Source organism: Coturnix japonica, chromosome 3 (assembly GCF_001577835.2).
Source record: "Coturnix japonica isolate 7356 chromosome 3, Coturnix japonica 2.1, whole genome shotgun sequence".
Classification (NCBI taxonomy): Eukaryota; Metazoa; Chordata; class Aves; order Galliformes; family Phasianidae; genus Coturnix; species Coturnix japonica.
Window position 1 is genome coordinate 78901970 of NC_029518.1, and position 27069 is coordinate 78929038.

Sequence of the window (27069 nt, forward strand, 5' to 3'; positions counted from 1 at the left end):
AAAAACACTTTGCACTTATATTATAGTTTCCATCTGTGGAACTCAAAGTACTTTTCCAATGACAATAAATACATTTTAATTAAGATAAAGAATTCATCCAGATAAGTATGATCAACAGTATTTTCTGAATGAGGAAGTAAAACCACAAGACCCTTAGATGATTTGCCCAGATTGTAAACAAGAAGACTAAGGAAGACATAAAAACAAACAAGCAAACAAACAAACAAACAAAAACCCTTATTTTAAATTTTAGGTCATTTTTAGTTCCAAAAAATTGAAAATGGAATTTTCCCAATTGAAAAATTATTTGCACTGCTATCAATATTTTGGCATTTTAATTAAAATAAGAAAACAGTAAACTGTTATTTAGATAACCAAATACTTGAGAAAGAAAATCTGAGAGTATATCAACTTGTAAAATGACATTTTTAAAACGGCGTATAATGTTCTACAAGAGCATTGCTTAAGCATGTGTCTTTAGGCATGTATACTAAAAGGCAATTAAGAGCTAACATCACAATCTTAGTTCCAGCATCATCTTCATGCTGCAAATGCAGCCTGTGTGCAATAGATGTTTATGTCCATATGTGTGGACAAATTCAAATAAACATTGTCTACTTTGTATACTATGCAATCAGAATAGTCCTGAGTTACACAGTTTAAGGCATTCTTTCACAAAGACTGAGACATTCTAAGTTTGCAGACTACACTGAATTATGGAGATCTGTTGACTCCCTTGAGAGTAGAGAAGCCTTGTAGAGAGAGAATGACAAATCAGAGGGCTGACACCAACTCCATGGAATTTAACAAGAGTAAGGGCCTGATTCTGCATGTGAGATGGGGTACCAGACAGATACTAGCCAATCACTACCCTGAAGTTCCAAAAGGGATTCAGTAACCATAAAGCTATTTGGGGGTAACACGCTTACCTTCTCACAGTTTCATAATGAAAGCAGAATGAACACCTGGGAACTGTCTGGGAGTCACAACTAAGGAGCCCATAGCATATCAATAATTCATACGTGCCTTTCACAATATAACCACTAATATACATAACTGTTAAAGCAGTTGCTTAGCATTAAGAACACATTCCTTATGACATGCTGAGTCATTTTAAATTTAGTGCTAGAAGACTCTGTGAAGTCCAAACATCCAAACTGTATTTTGTAGCAGTTAATGAAATACTAGAAGTAGTTTAATAATTTGCTTATTTCATGATAGAAGTAAAAGCTCAGAATGATTTACATGCGATATACAGAGAAAAATTCTAAACTTAAATCAGTACAACATCTGTTACTGCAAGGGGTTGCAGTAGGGGTTTTTGAAGGAAAAAAACACTTTCTGTTTTTGACTAGTCTAGTTCATAGCCTGCCCTATGATTTAGAAAGCAAATCATGTTTTCCTTGGCATTTATCCAGTTGCTGTCTGGACTGAAAGGTTACAGAAGCACAAACCCTCATTCTGCAAAAAGTAGAAAGGCCAGTGAGTCATGTATCCTTATTGCCTGAGGCAGAGAAAATGCTGTTCCCTTCTCCAGGTTTCTTTCCACCTTCAGTCTTCTAAGGGACTGCTGAACTTAAGGCATCAACTTTGTATTAGTGACTTTGGAAAAAAGACAGTTTTATTCATTTTTTGTTCTGATTCTTGATTGAAGAGTAGATTTATTTCTTACCTATTTTATCAGAATTGGCACTTGGAAACCTACCCATCCCCCCACCCTTCCCATTTGTTTTCTCCTAAAATGTAGAAGGGGATAAAGGCTGAGACAAGAGCTAAAATTCAATTCAACCTGATAATTGTTTAGATTATTGTTTTTTCAATCTATTCTTTAGCCACATATTGATCTAAAATGTTCTGATTTACAGGAACTTCCCTGATTAAATAACACAACAAACAATAACATAACAAATGTGCTGAAGATGTTATTGTTCAGCTTGAAATAGGGCTCTTCTACACTGTTACCTTTAAAAAATAAAGTCCATGGAAGTCTTCTATTTCAGTCATAGGAAAAAAAATTGTAAGTCTGAAGGTTCAAACTAGTGCCAAAAAGTATGCACATTAGTGTATATCTTCTTGATAGACTGTAGACCCATGATGTCGCACTCAAATCATCCTATGGTGAATTATTTCAGCTACTACATGTGATGTAGACAAATTATTTTTGCTGCATAGACCTTGCTTGAGAGCAAGAGCAAAACACAGCATGAATCATAGAATCATCAAGATTGGAAAAAACCTTCAAGGTCACCCAGCCCAACTATCCACTGACCACCAATATTTCCCCACTAAACCATGTCCCTTATTATAACATCTAAACATTTCTTGAACACCTCCAAGGACAGTGACTCCACCACTTCCCTGGGCAGCCTGTTCTAGTGCCTAACCACTCTTTCAGAGAAGAAATTTTCCTAACACCCAAACTGAATAATCCCCAGCACAACATGAGGCCATTCTTTCTAGTCCTATTGCTAGTTAAGCAGGAGAAGAGGCAAATACTTTGCCACAACCTGCTTTAACATAGTTATAGAGGGCAATAAGGTCACCCTTGTGTCTCCTCATCTCAAGACTAAACAATCCCAGATCCCTCAGCTGCTCCTCATAAGACCTGTGGTCCAGACAACAGAAGATTTGATTCCCTTCTCTGGGCGTGCTTCAGAACCTTAGTGTCGTTTTTGCAGTGAGGGCTCAAAAACTGAACAGAGTATTCAAGGTATGGCCTCACCAGTGCAGAGTACAGAGGGATGATTACTTCCCTGCTCCTGCTGGCTATGTTATTATTATTGAATGAGGGTCATTCAATCATAGATGCCCAGGTTGATTAAGCAGAACTTGCCTTTTGTGAACCTATGCTGATTTGGCCTGATCCTAGATGGCTGCATCTGACATGGTACTGAAGGTTGTCATTCATGCTACTGAATCTAGACTAAATGGCCAGCTGGAAACAGTAGAGTGATATTAACATCAGAGGTTTTTCAAAACTGTACCCTTTGTAGACTTTATGGTTACTTCCCACAGACCACTCTGACTAACAGGTAGATGTAACTTGTGGAGTCTTCAACCTTTTTTTCTTTTTGGTGCTGTGGTGATTTCACTGTAATGGGCAGCTAAACTCCACTGCAACTGCTTTCTCATTCCCCCTCCTCAAAGGAAAAGGAGAAAATACAATGAAAAAGAGCTCATGACTTGAGATAAGACATGGAAATTGCTCAACAATTACTGTCATGGGCAAAAAAGTGCAGGGACATTAATGTAATTTTTGCCTACTGTGATAATAGACCAGAGCAGTGAAAAGCTAAAATAAAACAACTCTTCCCACCTCCCCTCCCTCCCCAAACATATGCATTATCTCCTGTATCACCTCCATCCAGCAGTGCAGAGCAACAGGGAATGGGGGCTACAGTCAGTCCACAACACCTCTTCTCTGCTGTACCTTTACTGTTGGAATTTCTTCATGTCATCTTTAGCTCCCTTACTACTGTGGGTTAAAGGTTATGAAGAGGTTAGGCATATTCTTCCAAGATTTTCATCCTTTAAAACCCCTTTTAAACTCCTGAATTTCTTGCAGGCTCTGTTGATTGCTCTAAAGCTACATATTTCCACATTCTTCTCTATGTCTGTGTACAGTCCATTTCTGATTTGACCACTTAAGTACTTGGCTTTTATCCGTGCATTGTCAGGATTCACACCCTAAGGTCTCTTTTGTCTTTAGCATCAAATCTAGCATGTATGTGCTCTGAAAACACATCCCTTTCTTTCCAGCTTGCCTAAATGCAAGACCTGAACATCTTGCTCTGTATCCTAAACTCATCAGTTGAGTAGCAATGCCTGAACATGTTATGGAAGCCATAAGACATGTCACTATAATGACAGAAAAGACTTTTCATGTTTGTTACAAGTACCAATGTGTGTGAATTTGTATTTATTATCTGTAAACCTGCACAGGAACAGAATGCTGATCCTGGGAATTATGAGTATTCAGGACATCAATAGCAGATAATTACTTCCCAGAAAAAAAGGAAATTTATAAGTGATTGGTCACTGTAGTAGCACAAGATCAGTAAGTGCTTGCTTTCTCTATACAGTAATTGTGATGAAAAAAATCTAATACATTTTCTTGGATGATTTTCATGTATTTTCCTTGACACATTTAAACTTGGCTTAAAAAACAATGTAGCAATTTTCAGGTAGAAAAGGAAAGACTAAAAAGCATGTAATTCAGCTCACAATGGGTTTCACAGGTCTCAATGGAATTAATTACTGAGAACCTGCACATGTACTAATTAATTTCATGCAATTCAGCACCATCTGCAGACGCATTATTTCCTTTCAAAAGTACTATTTAATATAAAACTAATTTAATGTAAAATGGAAATTGTTAGGAGTTTTAGGCAGCAAAAGCTTTTGTATCTTGTTTATACCAAAGCAATTAGATAAGAAAATTAAATATTACTTGAAAAACATAACCTCTACTTCCAATGAATAGAATATACTTTCCAGTTGTTGGTGAGGGATCTGCTTGCAATAACAGAGATTTGGAGAAAAGAAGCTTTGACTTAAGACTTGTTTTCTCATTGAAAAAAAAATATGATTTGTTTCTAATTAATTTTCGTCTGCAGGTGAAGTGTATTACTACATCAACCTTCATATCAGTTGCAAGGAAAAACTATTGAGTATTTACAGCTTTGCTGAAGTAACTTATGAAACTACCTCACGTTATTTAAATGCAAGATATGTGGGAAAGTTGCTTAAAGTATTATTCTCTTTATCAGCCTGCTTACATATGTCCTGGAGTACAAGGCTACTGTTTATGACAAATTACAGAAGTTTCTTTTCTGATATTCAAGTTTCCTTTTTATTCTTTTTGAAACCTATTTAAGAGCTCATTTGAACTGAGTAAAGAACTTGACAAAACTAAATTCATTTAAATTAAGCACTTTCTTATGTGGTCGAGAGCATTCTTCAGTTGCATATAGCTTGTATAATTTAAATCAGGAAATACTGTCAAAGAACAATATACTGGAGCTAAGTCTCAGCATGAGCTGATTGAGAGCTGTTGGATGCTGGGAACTCTGGAAAATTAGTCCTGAATCTTGCCAAATACTCATGTACAACTAACACAAGGACTGATTCTGCTGTAGTACTGTGATTGGGAAAGAGTATGTGTTTGGGGAAGAGACAGTACTCACATAGCACAGCTTTATCTCTGTGTATGTTAAACCACATGCATTGTACTTTGGCAGGAACAATGAATGGATAACAACTGCATCAATTTATGCCCATTTAATATGGAGTGACATTACTATAGAATGGTTGTTGTTTTGGGAAGAAAAACCAAAACACAAAACATGTAATTATTATTTGTTTGTTAGTACTTACAGTACTCAACTTCAGCTGAGAGTCCATTGTCCTCTATAGAAACAATCACTAGTAAAAGAACTGTAGATGTCAAAGAACACAAGCCCTATAATTGCGGGAAGTGCAAGGCTAAATCAGGCTGCATGTGTTTTCCATCTACCAGTCTAAGTTTGGATGTGGCTTTTCTCTCTAATAGCCACTGAAGCCTGTTGTCTAACAACTGAACTAGATAAAAGTTTTAAAATTACAACTGGAGCTAAAGTAAATGGCATCATGAGAGTTGTATATAAGAATGGTATAAGCAATACAGATGACTGATTTTTAGTGAAACAGCTCATCAAAACAATAAGTGGTACCAGGCAAAAAATCTTTTCCTCAATGCATCTTTGCAAGGAAAACACAAATAGTTGCAGGTAACAAGTCTACAGTGTTCCCACGGCAACTACTTTTAAACAAGAAGAATAGCTTTAACTAGGAAAGCAAAGCTTATGAAACAATTAGGGTGATACCTTTATTTTTGAAGAGCAGTACAATTGTACTAATATAGCAAATGTACAAAAATGAAGCTGGTCGTCTCCCCACTTCAGTCATAAAAAAGGAAAAAAAGAAAATAATTAAAAGATTGAACATGAATGTCATTTCAAGAGCCTGCATAGGGCAGTGAAGTTTTTTGAAAAGGACCTTGAAACCATGTTTCTAAAAGTGAGGAAAGTATGGTCATTTTTATATTGTTCTTGTGGTCTTTATTCCTCTCTTGTTGGAGAACATAGCTTGAGGGAAGGGAAGCTAGATAGATATTCTAACTCCACAGCCCTAGCATTTTCTTTAAAAATCTGCATTGAGTGCTATTTCCCAGTCCTTCTGCAGTGTTTATCTCAATAGATTATCATCACAATTTTGCTTCATGTATTCCCAGTTATTATTGTCATCCTTAGTATAAAACAATAGAGTATAATACACACTGGGCAAAAAAAAACAAAAAACATGAGTTTAGTGCATTCATGTAAAGAGATCCTCATGCTGTAATGAAAAAGGCTCGAGATATATTCATCTTGGTGATTAAAGTGGGAATTAGTAAAACAAGGAAACAAAGAAGAAACCCACACAAATCATTGTTTCTTCAGGTAGCTCTGAGATTATGGTCTTTCAGTTCTCCCTGGTGCTGTTGTACCTGTACAAGCAATTCACCCTCATAAATGTTTTAATTTAGAGAGCTTATATCCTAATCCTTGATCCCTCTTTTGACCAAAAAGAAATTTATTTAATGAGATGTTATAATTATTTCTGGTCTACCTCTAATTTTGTCATGGTTTTGTAATTTTTGCTGTTGGTATTCCACATCATAACATCAAGTAGAGCACACAGAAGAACTACATGTCCCAGAGGACCTCATGGTCGGACAGGGAAATACATCACGAAAGTGACTCTCTGTCTCTCTCTCATTTCACTTGATTTATTAGCTTCTATTTCCATTAGATTGTATTATACTGATATCTTGAATTCTCATATCATAGTAAAATAAGTCCTCCCCCATCACGGACATAGATTGATGTAGATAACTCTGTGACAAATTTTAAAAAAAAAGAAAAAAAAGAAAAGAAAAAAAGGAAAAAAAAAGTGATGAATGTGTAGATGTTTGATAATTTTTTTGTTATTCTTGTTAAGCATAGCATTTAGTGTACTTATTTTTCTCTTAGCTCTTCACAGTCTTTGTCAACTTTGTCCTGTGATGTAACAAATTGCCCACTATAAGCATCTACTAAAGATTTCTTTGTAATAGTTCAGGTGAAAATATTACAGTCTGTCATGATTCAGATGAGATGATATTAAGAGCACATCAATTATTTTGGTTGTCGCTAAGTGATGGGAATGCATCCTGAACCAGGCTACTCAGCAGGGGAAAGCTGGGCTTCCAGGATGGTGCAGCAGAAAGGGATAATGCCAAATTAGGACAGCTGGGATTAGGCATAGGCTTATTCTGTACCACCTATAGTCATATGGAAAGCCATAAAGCTTTGGAGAGTGATCAGGGCTGCTGCTTGGGGGCTGTCTAGATGTTGGTTGTCACCTACTGGATCACTGTATAGTTAGCCAGGCTTTGAGCAGCCTGGTCAGTATTTATCTGTACAGCTATCATCACATTTTTTGTTCTTATTTTCTGTCTTAGTAAATAGATTTTTATCTCACCCCATGAGATTTATTTTGTTTCTAAGTACCTTCCCCATCCCTCTTGGGGAAGAGTAAGCAAATAGATGTGTGGTGCTGAGCTGTTGTTGGGTTAAACCACAGCACAGTTGTAAACTCATTATGACATCTGTAGGCCAGAAAACCTTGTGCAACCAAGGGATTACTTGTTTTACCCTGTGAGTGTTGACATAGCAGTTAATTGCACTGTAAATAAAATGAATGAATCATTGGCTATCATATGCACTCAGATTGATTATTTTGATTTTTCTGGGGGGGGCAAAGTAAATAGTAATATTTTGTTCAGCATGTAGCTTTATCATGCATAAAGGCTAAAATTGGTTTGTTACTAAATCTGTTTGTAATATGTTTTTCTGTAGCCAGAGTTTCTTGACTGTCATATCTTTAAAAAAGAAAAATATCTGCATAAGATTGAAATAAGAATCAGGAAGGTATTATAAGACTAAAGTAACATAAAAGGACAGAAAAGAAACACACATAAACAAGTATGTGAGAAGATTGGCAACCCACAAAGGAACTGAACTATATTAACAGGCTTATGCAGTATGCTTGCTCTTGCTGTGTGAGCCTTTGAACTGTACCCCTTAAGGTAACACAACTGATTTGATAGTCCAAACTTCTAAGAGCCTGTAAGTCACTTTAATGAGTTCCTTTCTATTTTCCCCCAAAGTAACAGAAATAAGAAGATGAAATAAATAAAACTAGATTGAATGGTTTCCTGTTTTCATCTTTTCATTTTAAAATTCTTCCACATTGCTTCATACTGAATGCAGTCTCATTTCTGCACAAAGAAATGTGTGTTTCACAGTGATTGTAATACAAAGGAGGTAACTTGAATGTGAATACCTCAACTCTGAAAAAAAAAATAATCCAAATTTAAATGCAAGACTTTATATAAAATGAAATAACACGAGATTTTGAATGTCAGGCTTCAAAGAACGGATACATATTTCCACAAAATTGTAGGAAGATCACATTCAAGGGAACAAAAGAAAATAACAGCTGCTCAATCAAAAATTCATTTGTTTAGAATGTCAGGCAACATGATGTGCCACAAGGCTTGCAAGGCATTTGAAAACAAGTACATTACAACACTCACCTGAGGCTACTGCAAATCGTAAGCTAGCAAAAAATCCTAGTAAAAGATTTGCAGAATGGATGAGTTTAGAAAGGACTTCTGGAGGCCCTCCTGCTCCTGTTCAAAATAGTATTTACTGAAAATGAATATAAATTGCTCACAGAAGGAGCAGAATTAAAAAATACTTAACTGGCAAAGCAAGTCATTTCACAAGAGATGACTGGCTTCCTTTTAACTCTGTTTTTGATGAAATAATATTTACTTTTTCGTCTCCTTTCCTTACCACTAAAATTCTAAAGACAAATTTTAAAATGCAGCTGCATGAAAAAAAACCACTGTTAGCATTCAACATCCAGGTATAATTATCACCAAGACTTACCCCTAACAACAGAAATGACAAGATGCTTCTGCTTCATCTCTTAATTTGTGTAAATATTCCCAGTAACAGAAATCATATGTTTATTTTTAATTTATTCCAATTTGTAAATATAAAAATAGCTGTCATCTTAATGGCTTGTGTGCTCAGATGAAAATCACAGGTAGATAAATAAACAAATAGAAGTTGATTTCTCAAGAGTCAACATTACATCCTAAAGAATGTGAGATAATACAATATCGTTCTAAGAAATTTGTGAAGGAAAATGGCTTGATTTAAAACCCTAAGCAATGAATAACATTTTTTCTTTGGTAGACTTGAACTCAAACTTCATAATCTTGAAATAACCTTTCAGTCTATCTAATCTACTCTTCCAACAGACGTATTTCATACCAGAAAAGGTGCCTGTGAGAAACTAGACTTCAGATAATGAAGTGACCAGGGAGTCCACAGCATTTCTATGCCATTTTGAATAACAAAGAAGAAATGCTGTTACTGAAGTGGGCTGTGACTATATGCTTTTTTAAAGTATGTTTTAAAAGATGTCTCTCAGAGCAACATCTACATGCTTGCAGTACCAAATAAAGGAATCACAAGGTTAACTTGGTTGTGACAGTGACTTTGAGAACTTGGCAATGCCTTCAGTTGCCCACCTACAAATAGATGCATACACAAATCTGTTCCCTCAGAGATATACAATTCTGATATGCAGATACATATTTATGAGTTAAATATATGTGAATATATAAGTAAGCACCTCTGAAATATATATGTGTCTAATTCATTAGGTAACTGAGTATCATTGAGAGATGTACATGATTTATTTATAATTATATATTACAACTATATGTCTTTGAGACACATGGTTCTCTAATACCTTAAATTAGCTGCAAATATATGTGGTTGTTCCTGTCATTGGTCTTGTAACTAAGTTAAGTGTTAAAGCAAAAAGTGGGGGGTCTGTCTTTGATGCTATAGAAAAGCAGATTAACTGGCAAGTGTCCCTGTATGGTAATTGTTGTGTCATGGCCTGAACCACTGATTGAGCACCTGGGGAAAGGACCTGGTCAGTCCTGGGAGTGCAGGTGAAGGCAATTTAATATTTCAGTTAAGGGCTGACTGCCACTGTGGAAGGATTTCTTTCTGGAGATCCCTCCTTTGTGGAGTTTTCCCCTGTGAGCCTAGATCTTCAGAGACAGGTGAGCAGTCCTTTCTTCCTTCCCTTATAACACCTTTCTATTGCATTAGTCCCTTTGTCCTTGCATAGTTTGCATCACGTTTCCCTTATGTTGATCTTTCTGATTGTTATAGTCCTGTATAAAAGGAACCCTGAAGATCTCAAATTTACCTAAAGCATATTTCAAAACTTCTCAAAGCATCAGGTGAAAATAGTTCAAGGAAAAAAATCATAATGCCTCTTACCAACATTACTCAAGAGTGATGTGCCATAAAAACCAATTCTGTAGTGGTTGATTCTTGTAACAATGAACAGTCTTTGTCATACCTTCTATAGCTGATATACTAACAAACTCAGAACATAAATGAAATAGTTTAGGAGGATCATTTAGATGCTTTAAAATAATAATCTGAACTCTAAAAATCAAACAATTTCATCTGAGGATAAAGAGAGATAGCAAAAGAAATCTCTGATGTGTAGCAATTATATTTAAGAATTTCAGTATGACAAGTGAAGGACAAAAGACAAGAAAACGGAGTAAGGAGGTTTAAGTCAGCCTAATATGAATTATCTTGTGGAAAACAAAAAGAGTCAATTGAAAATATAATTTTACTATGTTAAAGATGATAATAAATTCAAATTGTTCTCTTTATGTCTGATAATGAATAAATAAGGGTGAAAGATTTATACTACATTAACCATAGGAGAATTCAACCACTATAAATATGGTGTACTCTTGAAATTATATGTCAATTTGGAAGTAATTGAAGGATACTGTGTGTAAATGTGTCTATTTATACAGACAGGTCCATTCACCCAAAATTGTAGAGAATAAATAACGCGCAATACGATTTCTTTTATACCAAAATGACACTCCAGAGAAAAAGAAGAGCAGAATCAGGATAATGTGACAGAAAAAGGCAGACAAAGGACAACATAAAAAATCCTTGGGGAGAAAAGGAGAATGAGGGAAAATAATAGTACAGTGTGCTAAAGAAAAAACTAGGCTGCAGAAAGGAGAAATAAAGGTTGGATGACACAGTATGCTAAAACAAAGAAATTAGATGAAAAGGATAGGCATAAAGGGTAACAAAATAATATAAGACAAAATAGAAGCAAAGCTAATTGAATAATATAATATGCAGAAAAATATTTAATATGTTGTAGATAAGTATAAACATAGCTCAGAGCTAACAGAATAGAAAGATAGACTGTATCCTCCCAGAGAGACTTCTGTAACAATGGTGTAAGAGGAAGTGTGCATTGAGTGAAATATGTGAGGAAATGATGGAAAACAAGTAAGACGGAAAAGCATGAATTCTGTTTTAGTAACTTGATGTTTTTTCTGTGCTGATGTACTCAAGCACAACAGTATCTACAGTGGCACATACACTCTACATAAAGCTCTGCACCAATATAAAAAAAAATACAGGCTCTGGGGGACTGAGAAAGATCTGAGGATGGGGGTAAAAGGAGCACAGTTTATAGTTGTATTCATAGATATAACAAAGGATATAATTCCTTGTGCTTTTCTTTCTTCCTCCAGTGATTTTCCGTATATGCCTATTGTGTAATAGTGACTCAAGGCAACACGTACATGGCATATCCAGGATAATGGCATGGGACTTAAAGGCAGAAATCAAGGTCCATAAGAAGCTGTTGTCTTTTTTTTTCTTTCTTTTTTTTTTTTTTTAAGCAGGCATATCCTAATCTCCCAGGGCATCTAAAATTGCACTTAATATCTATGTAGGCAAGTAAGTCCACCCTCTGACCTAGTTCTTAAGGGGATAGTGCTTGACTTTGCAGAACCTAATATCTGCTGTAAAGATTTTACTGATGTGTAAATAGAGCTGTATAGAGCCATCTCACATATGTGTTTTCAGCAACCACTAACAGGCAGAGAGAACACTACCTTGCTACCTTGCAACCTGTCTGTATGTGATGTGACTGGAAAGCTGCTGGTAGGAAACTGCTGCAATTTTCTACTTCTACAGAAAATTAAAATCCTAACCAAGACTCAAAAGTTCTTTATAAGCAAAAGGACAACAAATAGTCCATAGCAAGATCAACTTGTAATTCTGCATAGCTTGCATAACTGAGCAAGAAATTTGTATGTTCATCAGAATTAAAAAGTCATTTCTACATACAGGAATTACCTTTGCACGTGTTTCTCTCTTTTACTGGGCCTCTAATAAAATTTCAGATGATACCAACATAGCTGGAAAACCAATGCCTGCTTCTTACTAAGAGAAATTGATTCATATTGAAAACGACTTACTTAAACATGTATAAATTTAAATTTAGCAATGTCTACAGTAACCAGGAAGGAAAAACACTGACAAGTATAGTAGAAACCTTGATGTTTTCTGCTAAAAAAGTGAGCTGCTGAAATGTGACTGATGTCCTCATTAGTGGAAACTGTTTGATCTGTCTTGTAGGAGGAGAAAAAAATAAAACCAAGCATAAGAACAAGTGGTGCTCCCACTCCACCCTAGGCAGTGAACTCATGGATGGCTCACATAATAGAACTAAAGTGAAATAAGTAGATACAATTCCTCTTCTTTACCAGATACTCCTGCCACATACACAATTTTCTCAAATATTCCAAGATGCTCTGCAATGAAGGTAAATAGTATTCCTAGTTATGGAGAACAATTCAGATCATAAATTGAAGAAAGTTCAAGTAATTGCAAGACTTCTCTTTGTTCTGGGACTCTAGGCCTGGGAATCAAGACAAGTCTATAGCAAAGGTAGGAGAGATGGAAAATATACGAGAACAAGAAATGCACACAAGAAATGTACATAGGAAATAGTAACTTTTTCTGTGATTTTAGGAAAGATTTCAGTTTACATTGCCAGTCAACAGCTCTAAATTCAATTAAATTTCCTAGTTACTCCCACTTCTCTCATAAGCAATCTCTTACTAATCGTGTGTATAAAGTGTAATGTTTGGATCTCAACACGCAAGTAGAACTCCACATCCTATCTATCTTGTTTACTACAGCAGAAATTGAATGCATGCATAACATGGTGAATCATTCCTTCAGTAGGCATACTTCAATTTTCAGTTGCAAGATTAGAACATACTTTGAAAAGACTGTTTCTCAGAAGATGCTCTTGTGCCCTGAATTAAATCAAAAACATGTACTTTAGACTCATGAAGAAATGAGTCAAGCTTGAATTTGTGAAGTGGTTCTATTTGACATCTGGAGAAATAGATACTTGAGCAAAGAAGTGAAAAGTTTAATTTCAGTACATGTTAAGTATGGCTACACAGGCAGCTGAGATTCATGTGATCAGATATAGGGAGTAAAAACTCAAAGGCAATGAAGGCATTTTCATGTTCATGTGTATGTCTCTCAGAGATCGTTAGAAAGCAGAAAAAGAATGACCGGCTGGCTTACTCTTAAAGCCCTCTTTTTTTTTTTCTCTCTATGAAAAGCATTAAGATAGATAGTAACCATAGCAAGGCTAGAACACTGTAGTGAGATTTTTTACCTCTTTTACTTTTGCTTTTGAAAAGTCTTCTTGACATCAGCTGTGAGAAAACCTGCATAATATTGCATTTTAAAGCAGTTCATTAGGAAGCCAGAAATGGTTCCAGCAGAGACAGAGTAAAATAGCTGTTCTCTGTGGGCAGTTCAGTGATCGGGGTCATGCAAATCTGCTATAGTAAGCCGAGATTTATTTTTTTTTTAATATATTAAGAAAGTCAGCAGCATGTAATATTTATATTTAAGAATTCTCATTCTGTTTTCAATTTCTTTCCCATTTCATGTTTTCTACAAAGTCTTTCTACCAGTACATTTATTATATTAAATAAAATACAGCATTTTTCAGTGTAGTAATAAGATAATACTTAAAATATCTGGAGCAAAAACTAACATAATGAACATTTTAAATGAGTAGCAACCAAACTGTAAGACAGAGATGCTTACAGTTATGAAACAATAATAATTGTAATCGTGGGAAAAGAAGAAGAGATATTATTGCCATCATAATAAAGGCATTTTTAAGTTTGTTTTAAAAACATTATGGATGAGAATCTTCTTGTTGCTAAATAGCATGTTATTGGATAAAATAGTACAGAAAATGTTCTCTTATATTTTCCACGAGGTACAATGTAGTCTTTCAAGCTGAAGAATGTCTTTGTGATTTATAACACATTTGTCACTTGGTGGAGGGAATTCTGCTCTCCAGTTTATTTGCTTTTTGGCAATCAATAAAGCTATTTGTACAAAAGTCCTTTTGAATTTGTCTAGCCTGGTATTTTCATTTCTGTGAAGTAAACAAACATGGGATAAATAGGAATTTTTATTTTAGCTATTCCATTTCTAGCTTGAATCACTAGAGACCAGTACTTTCACAATTTAGAAGAAGTTCAAGATATATTCATCGGGTCACTTTCATTTTTTTAAAAAAATCTGGGACAGCAAAAACTAGTAACCTTTACAGAATGAACTAACATTTTGTGACTTGTAAAAAATATACTAATATAACTATTGGCATTTAACAGAATTCAAAACTTTACAACTGATCTGCAATTTCCATTTTGCTGAAAACAAGCTCCTATCAACTTCGTTGTTTCCTGCACTTCATGTTTTGTGATTAATTTGTAAGACTAGAAAAAACTTGAGTTTGAAAAATTAATGCCTGCCTCTGTACTGATATTCTTTAGCTTGCAGCAAGTCTGAGCTGCACTTCTGCAGAAAAATGGATTTTCTCACTGTGCAAGGATTCATTCACTTTATATACGAATATAAAGATGGGCTCTGCTATCACATTTCTTCCTGAGTCCTCTGGTGTGCTTTGTATGCTATGACAAAGCTCATCTACTTGAAAATTCTTTCTGCTTTTACTCATTACTTTCTGTTCAATTATTCCTGTTATTTGTTAGCTATTTCTCATTTTAGACTTTACAGAGGTGCTTCATGCAGGGACTCCAGAAGCATGTAAAGACATAGAGCCCTACCATGTTTTTACATCTGAAACATGATAGATACAGTTTATATTATGGGTAAATGTATCCTTTCTAGGTTATGTTTACTCTGCAGCAACACAAACACTTCACCAGTGGCGTTTCTTTTAGTGGGATGCTCACACAACCACATTTATGTATGACCTCATACTCATGTATGTATTTTTAGACATACCATTTTGTCCGTTTCAGTGTCTGTAACTTACCACTAAAAATGAAGCCAATTTCAAGTGAACATGACAGAGAAATAGAAATTTCACCTGAAGTTCCTAAAAGTCCAATAATATGCAGCCAAGTTAAAAACAGGGGCAGGAATACCTCTATTCTTGCCTTTTCTTCTTTGGTCTGCATCATAGCCCATTTCATATTTACTAACTGTGTGGTTAGTTAGCATGTGTGCAATCTGCAGTCTGTGAAGAGGTAGGAGGGAGTGCATAAGAATATGAGAGAGGAAGAATGAAAGGAGAGCTGTGAGATGTCAATAGCAGACAGACAGGCGTGAGAAGACAAGCCATTCACAAAACCCATTTTATGGAGAAATTGCGTGTCTTCCTCTTTTACTGTCTTTTCTTTTTTCCTCTGCTTGAGGAACCATCTGCTTGAAGGAATCATAATTATTTAGCTGACAGCAAGTAATTGGATGGAAAAAAGAACACCTAGTCTGAACTAATTCACAACTCACATTTTTTAGGTGGTGAGAGATACCTTCGTTCTTGAACAATTAGGTCTCTTATTGATAATAGCTTTCTGAAAAGAACCATACTAAAAGAAAAGACTGAGATGACTTTAATGAATGTACATAGTTAACTAGAATAAAGTGCTTTGATGGCTAGTATTCTCAAATAATTGGATCATTAACCTTAACTATATCAACCTTTTGTCTTTATCAAGGTTAAATAATGGAATGGATAGTCTTCTGGGGAACTTGGGGTCTTACCCAGACAGAAGACAGCCACCAGCTCACACGATAGAATAAGAAGAAGCTGAGAAGAGAGTAATACAAATATGCACAAATAATAAATAACTGCATTTTAAATGTGAGAAAGCACAAGAGAAGAAGTAATAAGTAAGTAACGAACAATTTTCAAGCTGCTGTCATGTACTTACAAAAAAAAGAAACAAATCAACAACACACATTTATACATCACTGATATATTTTAACAAAAACTTGGCAGTATTGTCAAATTCTGCTTTTTTGTAGATAACCAATAGAGATTAGCTGATGTGCAGGCCTCTTCATTCCCTATCTATGGTACTCATCACAGTTTCAATGGTAGAAAAACTTAGAATCCCCAGTTAGGCAGTAAGCCCCCATGAAGGGGGGAAATCACTGAGATTTTTATAGAAATAAACATAGAAATATAGAAATAAATATAGAAATATAGAAATATATATATTACAAATGAAAGACAACCAAGAAGTTGTTAAACAGTTATCTTCACAAGCTACCAGCCTAGAAGAGATATAGATGCACCAGTTAGGAAGTATCTGTATGACCTACTTGTCACAAAAAATAAAAATAAAAAATAGTGCTAAAATAGACTGGTGTAAGACCAGCATGCACCAACAGGGTGGCATTAAAATAAAATGGGTTCTCATGCTGTTCATGTTCTTGGAATATGTGACATATAAATGCCCGTGTTGGCAAAAAATAATGGTCTGAGCATCTGGAAGGGGTTCCAAACTTCAGAAGTGATAGTGGGAGGAAGACAAGTATTCAAGATGCTTGCTGCAACTTTCAGAAAGATTATGAATTCATCTTTTCCTTGGGGCTAGGGTGAGAATGAGGGTTGAATTATTCATCTCACACCAGGCTCTGCTGCAACACAAGGACAAATGATCTAGATGGGACAGATTAGAGAAGTCCCCTAGGAATGGGCATCATCTCCTAGGTAAGCCAGTGTACTCAAATGCAGAAAAAGACCTGAGAAATGATTGAGAGATGAGTCCAAACAGACATCTATAAACTAGTTTCACAGGGTAAATATGGAAATTTAACTAAGAAGTGAGACATTTGTCATCCAGAGACCCTACCTGATACTCCAAATAAAGCTGTTAAATAAGAGAAGCTTCAATAAAATAAATAAATAAATAAATAAACAAAACCTGCAGCTCATTGCTCTTTCCCAGAATGCTTCCAAGTATTCCTTTTTTTTTTTTTTCCTTCAAACTGTTTTTGACTCCCACTATATCTACAATGCAAACAAGATGAAATCAACACTACCACTTAAGATGCTGTGGTTTTGAAAGTCTCTGTGGTATAAATGATTGAATGAAAAAATAAAGGTCAGAATAGTCTCTTAGTAAAAAGACTGACAGGTAATTGGAAAAATGTATCTATAGACTCTGAGCTCAACTAAACTCCCTGATGTATTTCTTCAGAATATGTCTGTTGTTTTATTTATGTGTGTAGTATGTTGTGATTTTGCCTACTATGATTTGTTTTTGTTTTTCAGCCTATTCTTGCAGATATTGGATATGGAACTAATCCTCTCTCCAGCTCATCCTCCCCTACTTCCCATCTAACTTGAGTTATAGCTTGATGTTTGAAAGACTTCCTGAAAATAATTTTGTCTTCAGTAGGAGGATTATAATGACGTTCAGAACATTGATCTCTAAAACCTATAAGGCAAAGAATTGCTCAGAGAATCATGAGTTTACCCACAGGCATAGAACGTGAAATTAGTCAGACAGTAGATAAATACGTAGTGAGGGATGTAGTATATTGAGCTGGTTGATGCAGTTAAATAGTTAACAGACAAGGTTCGTGGAATAGCTACACAATGCATTGCATTTCAAAGCGCTATAAATCACGTTTTCAAAATGATCTATGTCTGTAAGTACTCTTGTTTTATGGATGAATGGGTAAATAATCTAAGTGTTTTCTAACCACTTGCTTTAGACAGAGCTTAGCTTTAAGTATGTCTGTACTGAAGCCTTTTAGATTATTTTTGGATAAGCAGTTAAAATATCAATACAACCAAAACCTTTTGTCACTTCATTTATCTAGTTTTGACTTAAATTAGTTTAGAGAAAAGACTTCTTAGAGCGGAAAGTGATGAAGAAACAGGTAATGTACCACACACTGGCATCACAATCATCAAGACAATCTTACATGATTCTTCTTTAAATTAAAGTTGGAATGATAAGGAAAAACTTGCACAAACATATCAATATCATTTTTTGTGAAATCGGAGGAAATCATTAATCACTATTAAAATTTTCTGAATATGAGCTTATGATTTGCTTACAAATGCAATTTTCTACATAAAACTTATTTTACCATAATTTGTAATAACAAAGGCCCTGTAAAGCAGGACTTTCTCCCTCAGTCTACTCATTTCAGCAGCAAAGGTGTTTATAAAGCTACAAGACACCTGTATCTTTAGTATGTTGACTCTTCAAGGCCACAACCCCAGACACATAATAGTCACCCATAGTTGCCACCATACAGTGTGTGTACTGCAAGAAAAATTGCAACTTGCAAATGTCAACTGTATGTACCACTGCTTTGATACAGTTTAAAATGTATGTACACTTTTTGTATACTACATTAAGCATATATAAGTATAAACAGTAAAACTCTGCGTGCTGAAGACTGTCAAGGACAGATGTGTGACTTGTCTTTTGGAGCATTTCTTCTCTCTTTCCTAGAGTTTCTGCTCCTGGAACCACCAAAGCCTCTGCTGTTATATAGCATTTATATGTATATACATATATATAGCATAAATAAACAGCAGGTGGCAAGTCTGACATAACAGATATAAGGAGCACACACATCCTGCAGATCCCCAAAAAGTTGACAACAAGGAAACTGTAATATTGGAAAACGTCTATTAAAAAAAAAAAACAAAAAAAACATATTTTCACCAAAAATGTGTCTATCAACTTAATTGCTAAGATAAATAGACAGCAATGCAATCACATAGATGGGCAGAGGAGCACTGTAAGTTAAGAATCATGAAAGTGACTTTCTTAGAACTAGGAGCTTTCAAAGTAGAGGTGTTAGTGTAAGGTAAAACTAAATGATACTAATCTTAACTAGACTTGCCTAAAGCAGGTCAAAAGTGCTCCCTGCCACTGTTAATTCCTGACAATACTTCAGAAATAACTTTCAAAAATCAAGTCAGAATGATTTCCGTAATTATCGCCTGTGATATTTAGGAAATAATGTATGACATTTCACAGTATCTAAAATAGAAATGTAAAATGTCTATTTGTGCAAGCTTAGCTTCCAATTTCTATTATCCTCTCCAATTACATTGTTAAGGTTGAGCAGTAGTGTAACCAGTTCCTTTTTATTTCCATTATGAGCATGCCTTGAAGTCCTTGCAGGAGAGACAAGAGGGTAGGACTGGACTGGGTGGCAACTGAACATCTCAAGCATGTCAAGCACTCACTGAAGAGTTTTCTGCCATCTGAAAAACAAATCCCAGTACCTGCCATCTTGACATGTTCACAGCGAGTCTGCAGTGAACAATGATATGTGCAGGTCCTTTAGCTTCCTGCTTTTATATTAGCACAAATCATAGGACTGGAGTGTCTCCCTAATATGATCCAGTAAGAAAAGAACTGACGTTTTCTTTTACTACTCTCAAGATACTTGACCACTTTTGTGGGCAGACAAATTGACTAGGTATTCTCTTTTTAATTTTGTTTTACTTATACAAGGGTACTATTAGTTATCTCTCATTCTCCTTGGACAATTATTCCCAGTTAAGTCACTTCTTGGTGTTATACTGGTCAGCTGTTGGGCTTGATCAGGTTGTTATCATGTTCTGTTACACCACACATTTCTTTGGCCAAGTGTTATGACCTTCCCCCTCTCATTATTATAGACTACAGCAATTTTCATTCTCAGTGAAGTTGTTTCAACTCATCTTTCTGTTTATGACACTTTTCCTTCACATGAAGTGTATCTACTCTGTCCCTCAGGACACTTACCAAGCAGCAGCGCTCACAACATTAACTACTCCTGGAATTCATTAGGTTACAGAGCACAGGAAATCCTTTGTCCTTTGGACTAAGGCAGCATCTTCCACTAGCCATTTATACTCTAACACTAGACTTACCAATGACAGGAGACAATAATTACACTGTATAGTTGCAGGGCAGCTCACAGATTCTGAGATATCTCTTCTTGTTCCACTAGAAAAAAAGTTTTACAAGAGATTTCTGTGTCTTTCATACTTGTAATTAAATTGCCAGAGAGAGAAAAAAGTAAATTCTTGCAGCTCATGCAAATCCCTTATAGTAGATACCTCCTACATAGACTTCTCCACAGAGTAATGATAGCATTATAATACTGTATGCTTTTGGTGAATGATAGCTACATCAGGACATAAATATTTTATGCGTCATTATTCCCCCATGCACCTACCTGTGAAATAAAGCATTTACACACTGATTTCAAACTGCCTTCCTTCAGTAAGGTAGAAGTGTACCTGCCCAACACAAATGCAAAACAAGAGTCTCACTTGCAAAACGCTCAAAAAACTTTAATCCGTATTTCCTCTGTAAAAGAGATTCAACAGTTATGGGAAATTATTTAAGAAATGTTTTCGTTAAAAGGGGTTTGTCCAGTCAAAGTCTATTCATAATTCCCGAAAACTGCACCTACTTAATAAATACATAAGTGACCATCTAAGTATAGTCTCAATGGTTCAGGTTGAGCAATGATAGCACACTTTGGCATAAAACAAACAAAAACACTAAAGGTCTTCAGAAAGATCTTAATAATCATAATCATAAAATAGATTATTACTATAGGTACTTTTTGGACATTTTTGTTCAATCATTGCTCCTCTCAGAATTGTAGGGTATTAACTAAGCAGTTCTGGATATCTGTTTCTGGATAGTATTTGAAGAGCAAGAAATCCTACTATCATGCATTCATTTTTTTGTTTCCAAAATGAGTAATGTATGTGTCTGGTATAGTGCCTATTAATTCCAAGAGCTACAGATAAAAATCAAGAAAAGAACACTTCTCTGTTATAGAAATTATGCTGGAGAACTAACGCTCAAACACATCAAATCCATGTGGAAGCCCCATGAGACATGCAGCGCAAATAATTGCATGTTCAGTAGTCAGTGGTAACAGTCACATCATCCATGGCAAATGTGAACAGCTACAGTAAGCTAACATGGCTTGAGTTGCCTTCCACTAGCTCATGGCTGAATCTGTGTATTTAGCAGTGTCTGCATATTCTACAAGTTTAAACTAATTTTGCTCTTTAAAAGCTCTGTTCGTAAATGCTTTCAGAGTGCTTATAATTCCTCTCTCTCCCTATCTCTCTCTCTCACTGATTTAATAGCTTCATATATACTTCTCTAGCATGAGCATTAAAAGGCAGAACAGGAAACAAAAGAAGAACTATAAATACCTAATCTAATTTAGGAAATTACAGTGGTTTAATTTTGCCATTCTCATTAAAGTAGCATGAGACCCTAGTGTAAGCAAGGACAAGAGCATTAAAATGTGTTCATCAGTTTAGTCAAACCATCTGAACTCATGCTTTACCTGTTTTCATTCAAGCTGTACAATAACCATTATTACTAGGTTAATCATCTTCCATAAGAATCTTGATTTTTCAAAAGTTTTCAAGACCTTTAATTGCCTTTGCATAGCACTAGTGGTAGCTTGGAACCTGATATGAATGAAGAAAACTCTGTTGCCAAATAAGTCAACATGAAATGCGTTTGTTGTTTTTTCATCACACATCATCAAGTAAAAAAGATCTCCTCCAGTCCTTTCCTTCTCCCTTTTCCCTATTTTGCCTGTCTATGAATGGTTTCTATATTAGAATAGTCTTCCAATTAGGATAATTTATACTGTTTGATCATTTATATCCTCTAATGTAGAAAACAAATGGTATTAAACACCTTATACTCATCACAAATTTTTGAACATAAAGAAAACATTGAGTGCATCTATTATTCTTTATATCATCAACATGTCAGTGAACAGAAAAAATCTTCCTAATGATCTTTCTTTGTCTTTTTGGAATGGAGATATGAGAGATAATATATCTGAAACATTAATAGTTTTGTATTTGTTAAAATTACCTGTAGACACCAGTGAAAAGTGAGCAAAAGTGACTGAGAGATCGTTTACAAAGCTAGTATAGAAATTGTAGGCTGCAGTCACACAGCACAGCACAGTTCTGTGTGTGCACTTAGAGCTAAATGGCCTTTTATTTCCCAACTTTCCTACATTCTGTAAAAGATTAGTGAGTCTATTTGAGAAAACTTACCAATGGAAATTCTCTTTAATGCTTTAATGATTTCTTGTCCCCCTTCTCAACAGATGCAAAGACCAAATAAAAAGTCTTTTTATAATGAATATTTTACACATAATCATAGCTATCTTCCCCAGAAAGTCCTTTTTTGTCTTAGCCTAATCAGATCTAATGTTTTCCATTCTTCCTTGAAAGTCTCTAGCATATATTTTATATCATTATATATATAATTCAGCTGTTCTCTCAACTCTTTCCAACTTGCATACACCTTTCTCAAAATGTGATGAATGTGTTCAGCACAGAACATTATGTGAGACCACAATGTGACTGGATGCCAATGTATGTGAAACAGTAACAACGACAGATTTATTTCTAACATGATTCATAAAGGCTTTCTATTTTACTAATTGAATACTATATGTTACATATGATTTACTCAGCATGCCTTTCACTGCTGAAACAAAATTTTCTCTTTGCTGATGATGCTCCTATTAGCATACCCTGGAATGTTATATGCACACCTTTTGGAAAAGTATCGTGGTTTTCGTCTATCGCTGATTTATTGTAACAAAGAACCCCAACCCTGTTGTTAGCAGAATCTTCCCTGTTTACTTACTTGATTCATATGTCTACTTTGTATTTTGCAACTGGATTTCATATTTCTGAATTCATTTTGGCTCCCAAATTAATACAAAGCTAAAGCAAAGCAATGGCAAAGGGAAGATTGTTCCTGGTATGCCTCTAAATAGATGCTGAAATAGGCTCAACTGTACATGAATAGTGAAGCTTATTTTTTGAGGAATATGAAAGCTGAAAATACCATTAAATGAACAACTTCCTTTTCAATATCCATTATCACAAATGCTGAGTAGCGGGGAAGATCAGAGAAAGATGGGGAGGAGCCAGCAGTGTGCTCTTGTAGTCAAAAAGGCCAATGGCATACTGGGGTGCATTAAAAAGAACGTGTCCAGCAGGTCAAGGGAGGTGATCCTCCCCCTCTACTCTGCCCTGGTGAGGCCTCATCTGGAATACTGTGTCCAGTTCTGGGCTCCCCAGTACAAAAAAAAGACAGGGATCACTTGGAAAGAGTCCAGCGGAGGGCCACTAAGATGGTGAAGGGCCTGGAGCATCTTCCCTATGAGAAGAGACTAAGTGAACTTGGTCTGTTTAGCCTTGAGAAAAGAAGGCTGAGAGGGGATGTGATCCAGGTTTATAAATACCTGAGGTGTGGGGGCCACAGTGGTGAGGCTGGTCTCTTTTCAGTAGTGCGTGGGGATAGGACTAGGGGTAACGGAATGAAAGAACAGCATAGGAAGTTCCGCACGAATGTGCGGAAGAACTTCTTTACAGTGCGGGTGGAGGAGCACTGGAACAGGCTGCCCAGGGAGGTGGTGGAGTCTCCTTCTCTGGAGATATTTAAGACCCGCTTGGACGCCTACCTGTGTGATATGGTGTAGGGAACCTGCTTTGGCAGGGGGGTTGGACTCGATGATCTCTAGAGATCCCTTCCAACCCCTACAATTCTGTGATTCTATGATTCTGTGACTCATACCATGAAAACTAGCTAATTTCCAATCATACATTCAAATTTATCTGTAAGGCCCTTCAAAAATACTGACTTACAATGAACTCAGACAAGGATTTTATTATATTGTGTTTGATAAACCTTAGAGTTTCAAAGGCAGCAACAGTTAACTACTATACCATTACAATTTTTCAGCCATTTGTTCATCAACATTGCTGTAATTTCATCATCTGTAATTTTCTCAAATTTCCCTGAGAGTGTTCTAGGAGATATAATCAAAAGCCTTACTCAAGTCAAGAACTGTCATATCTTCTGATTCTCCTTTTGTCCTCCAAGCCAGTTATTCTGTCAAAGAAGGAAATTAGGCTGTTTTGTCATTATTTGCTCCTAGCAAATCCATATTAACTGTCTCTTATCACCTTATTATTCTTCAAATACTTTCAAACTGATTGCTTAATGAATTGTTCTAATAACTTTTTAGTACTGAGTTTAAACTGACTGCTCTCCTTTTCTGTGTATCATCACTACTCCACCCCAAAACATTAACAGCCTTACTCTAGATCTTGGAGACAAATGCTGAAGATGTATTCACCTATGATGATTATTTAAAATCAGTATTTCAAAGCAAGATACTTACAATACTATATAATGTGAGCTGCAAGTTAAGATCTAGCAAAAAATGGAAGGAAGGATGGAAAGGAAAAAAAAAATGGAGGGAAGAAGGGAAATATATTTGCAAAGAGGAAAACACATAAGGATATGAAAAAGCATCACCAAGAACGATTTCTAGTTATCGACACAGTAACTTAATACAGCAGTGAATAAAAATTTAAGAGATTCATAGAAGCAGAACACGTTCAAATAATAAAGCTAGAGTAAATCTATTCTGCATCTGAGAAGCCAATGTAGAAAAACTAAACTACTCCCCAAAACACAGATGTTTCTATAGGTAGTTTAGCTTAAAGTATTTCATACTTCACAAGTTTTTCTAGAAACATTCATGAAGTAAATAGTTGACCAGATTTTAAAAATAAATAAAACCCACAACACAGCTTGAAGGTAGAAGACTGCAGATTCACTTACCAGACTGCCTTGCTGTAATTTAAAGATGCCATTCTGGTTTTAAGTGAAAATGAACTGTTCAATGTGGAAATGTTTCTATATTTAAAAAATTCTTGTACATTTTTATTTTTGAACATATTCACTGGTAAAAGTTTCTTTATGCGTATTAAATTTTACAGAAGTACACAGGAAAGAGCTGCTCTGTAGACAGAATGTAGACATTAAGGTCATTTATCCAGTGTAAGGGATAAAAAAAAAGAGAAAACACGGCAGACACAGATGGCTTTAAACATCTCCTTGTCTGTAGAACAAATCTGTCTTATAAATTACAGTAAGCTATAAGGAGCATGAGATGTCAGGAAATAGCAAGAAATCCTTTATGGAACTGGACAGGGAGACAGTGACGACTGGCAAGAAGTCAAGACAATGAAAGTGAGAAGGATATTTCTAAAAGCCCTCTCTGATCATAGCATGTCTCTTGTGGATATAAAGAATGGCATGATAATGAGTGAGACTGAGATTTCAAATGTCCAAACCTGATGAAAGAAGGCAAATGCTGTTTCAGTCCTCTGTTTTCCCATTTTCTTGGAGATGATCGTGTCTCATCACATGCAGCCAGCAAATAGGAAAGTCCCCATGCCCTCGGTTCCTATCAACAACACTGCTATGCCATTGTTTTACAGTATCCCACATGAAGCATACTGAGCATGTTCCTTTCTGTTTTCTCTGGCATAATAAATAAATAAATAGACTGATTCTTTATGGGAACATAAATGGATTCATTAAAAGGGACAATTTTGTTCCATTTATTACTAATTATTAATACAGCCTGTGCAGCATTTCTTTACAAAAATAACATTTCATCCTGTCTCATAGCACATAATTCCATCTCATTTTCTAAGATTGCTGTACACAGAAACACTGCAGGCTGCTTCCATTAGCTCTATCTAGGGTATGCTCCTCCTCCACTATGTGTCACTGCAAGGAATTTTAATCAGATTACTCCAACGCCTATTTAGATATGCAGATTATCATCAAAGAACCTTGAGATTCAGGACCATCTCCAAAACCTGGAAATTGTCTAATTGCTTGCCTGCCTAAGTGTGACAATTAGTGAAAATGTGAACATTACAGTTAGTTATGGAAATAATAGCTGGTAAACTTAAGTATTGTGAGATTACCTGTCATCTTGAAAAATTCACTAGATGAGCTAACCACAACCCACACAAGGCCCTACATTCAGATTAAAATTCAATAAAATATGAATGTAACAAGAGGTTAATTTGGTTCTGACAAATAGTATGAGAACAGCCCAGTAAGAGAGGCACACAGATGATGCCCTGCCTCATCTTTGCAGAAGATACAAACAGGACAGATAATGAAACAACCATTTTACTGGGACAAACAAAGAGAGTGTGGACACCTCAAAGCAGTAAAAAGAAGAGGGGAAGAGAGGAGGGAAGGGATTCAAAGATAAAGTATAGAAACAGTCAAAGCAAGGGCACAGTCTTTCAGGTGAAAAAAAAAATAGAATAAAAAAAAAAAGCTAACTGCATAGTGACAACAAATGCCAAAGAAAAGCCAGCAAAATGGCAAGAATAAGGAACATTTTGACAAAGTGCTGATCCCTGCTGACCATGCTGATCCAAGCAGTCCAGACGCTACGGAAGGATGAGGCAGTTTTCAAGCCAGAAGGAATGCAAGCATTACACTGCCAGAAGGAAAAGGTGGCAGAAGGAGCAGTGATTTAGTTCAGAAGAGGAGAGCTGATAGTGCAGAGAGCGTAACTGCTGAGCTGTAAATAGCTAGAAGGACAAGTGTGAGCAAAGCATCAAAGTACAATATTTTAAGCTTTTGTGCAGAGGTGACTGGCAAAACAGAGCAGCTGTATCAACCTTAAAGGCCACCTACCTAATTCAGGCAATGACACATATAAATCTTTGTCAGTTTCTGGAAACAAAAACAAAACTAAAGAATAAAAAAATAAATAAGATGAAGAATGAGACTTCTAACAGATTCAGACAGGTTAGAAAGAAAGCTAAAAAGTACAGTTTCAGATCTGGCACTGTTTAGAT

The 27069-nt window shown here is 35.7% G+C and overlaps 1 long non-coding RNA gene across 2 annotated transcripts in view; it reads right to left on the reverse strand.

The window, feature by feature from the left end:
• The window catches only part of LOC107312090, a 32244-nt gene extending 6304 nt beyond the window's left edge, over positions 1–25940 (reverse strand). For both annotated transcript variants that reach the window (XR_001554396.2, XR_004306735.1), the window contains exon 1: positions 25531–25940. This is a non-coding gene — a long non-coding RNA (uncharacterized LOC107312090). The remainder of the gene's footprint in view (positions 1–25530) is intronic.
• Positions 25941–27069: the final 1129 nt, after the last annotated feature.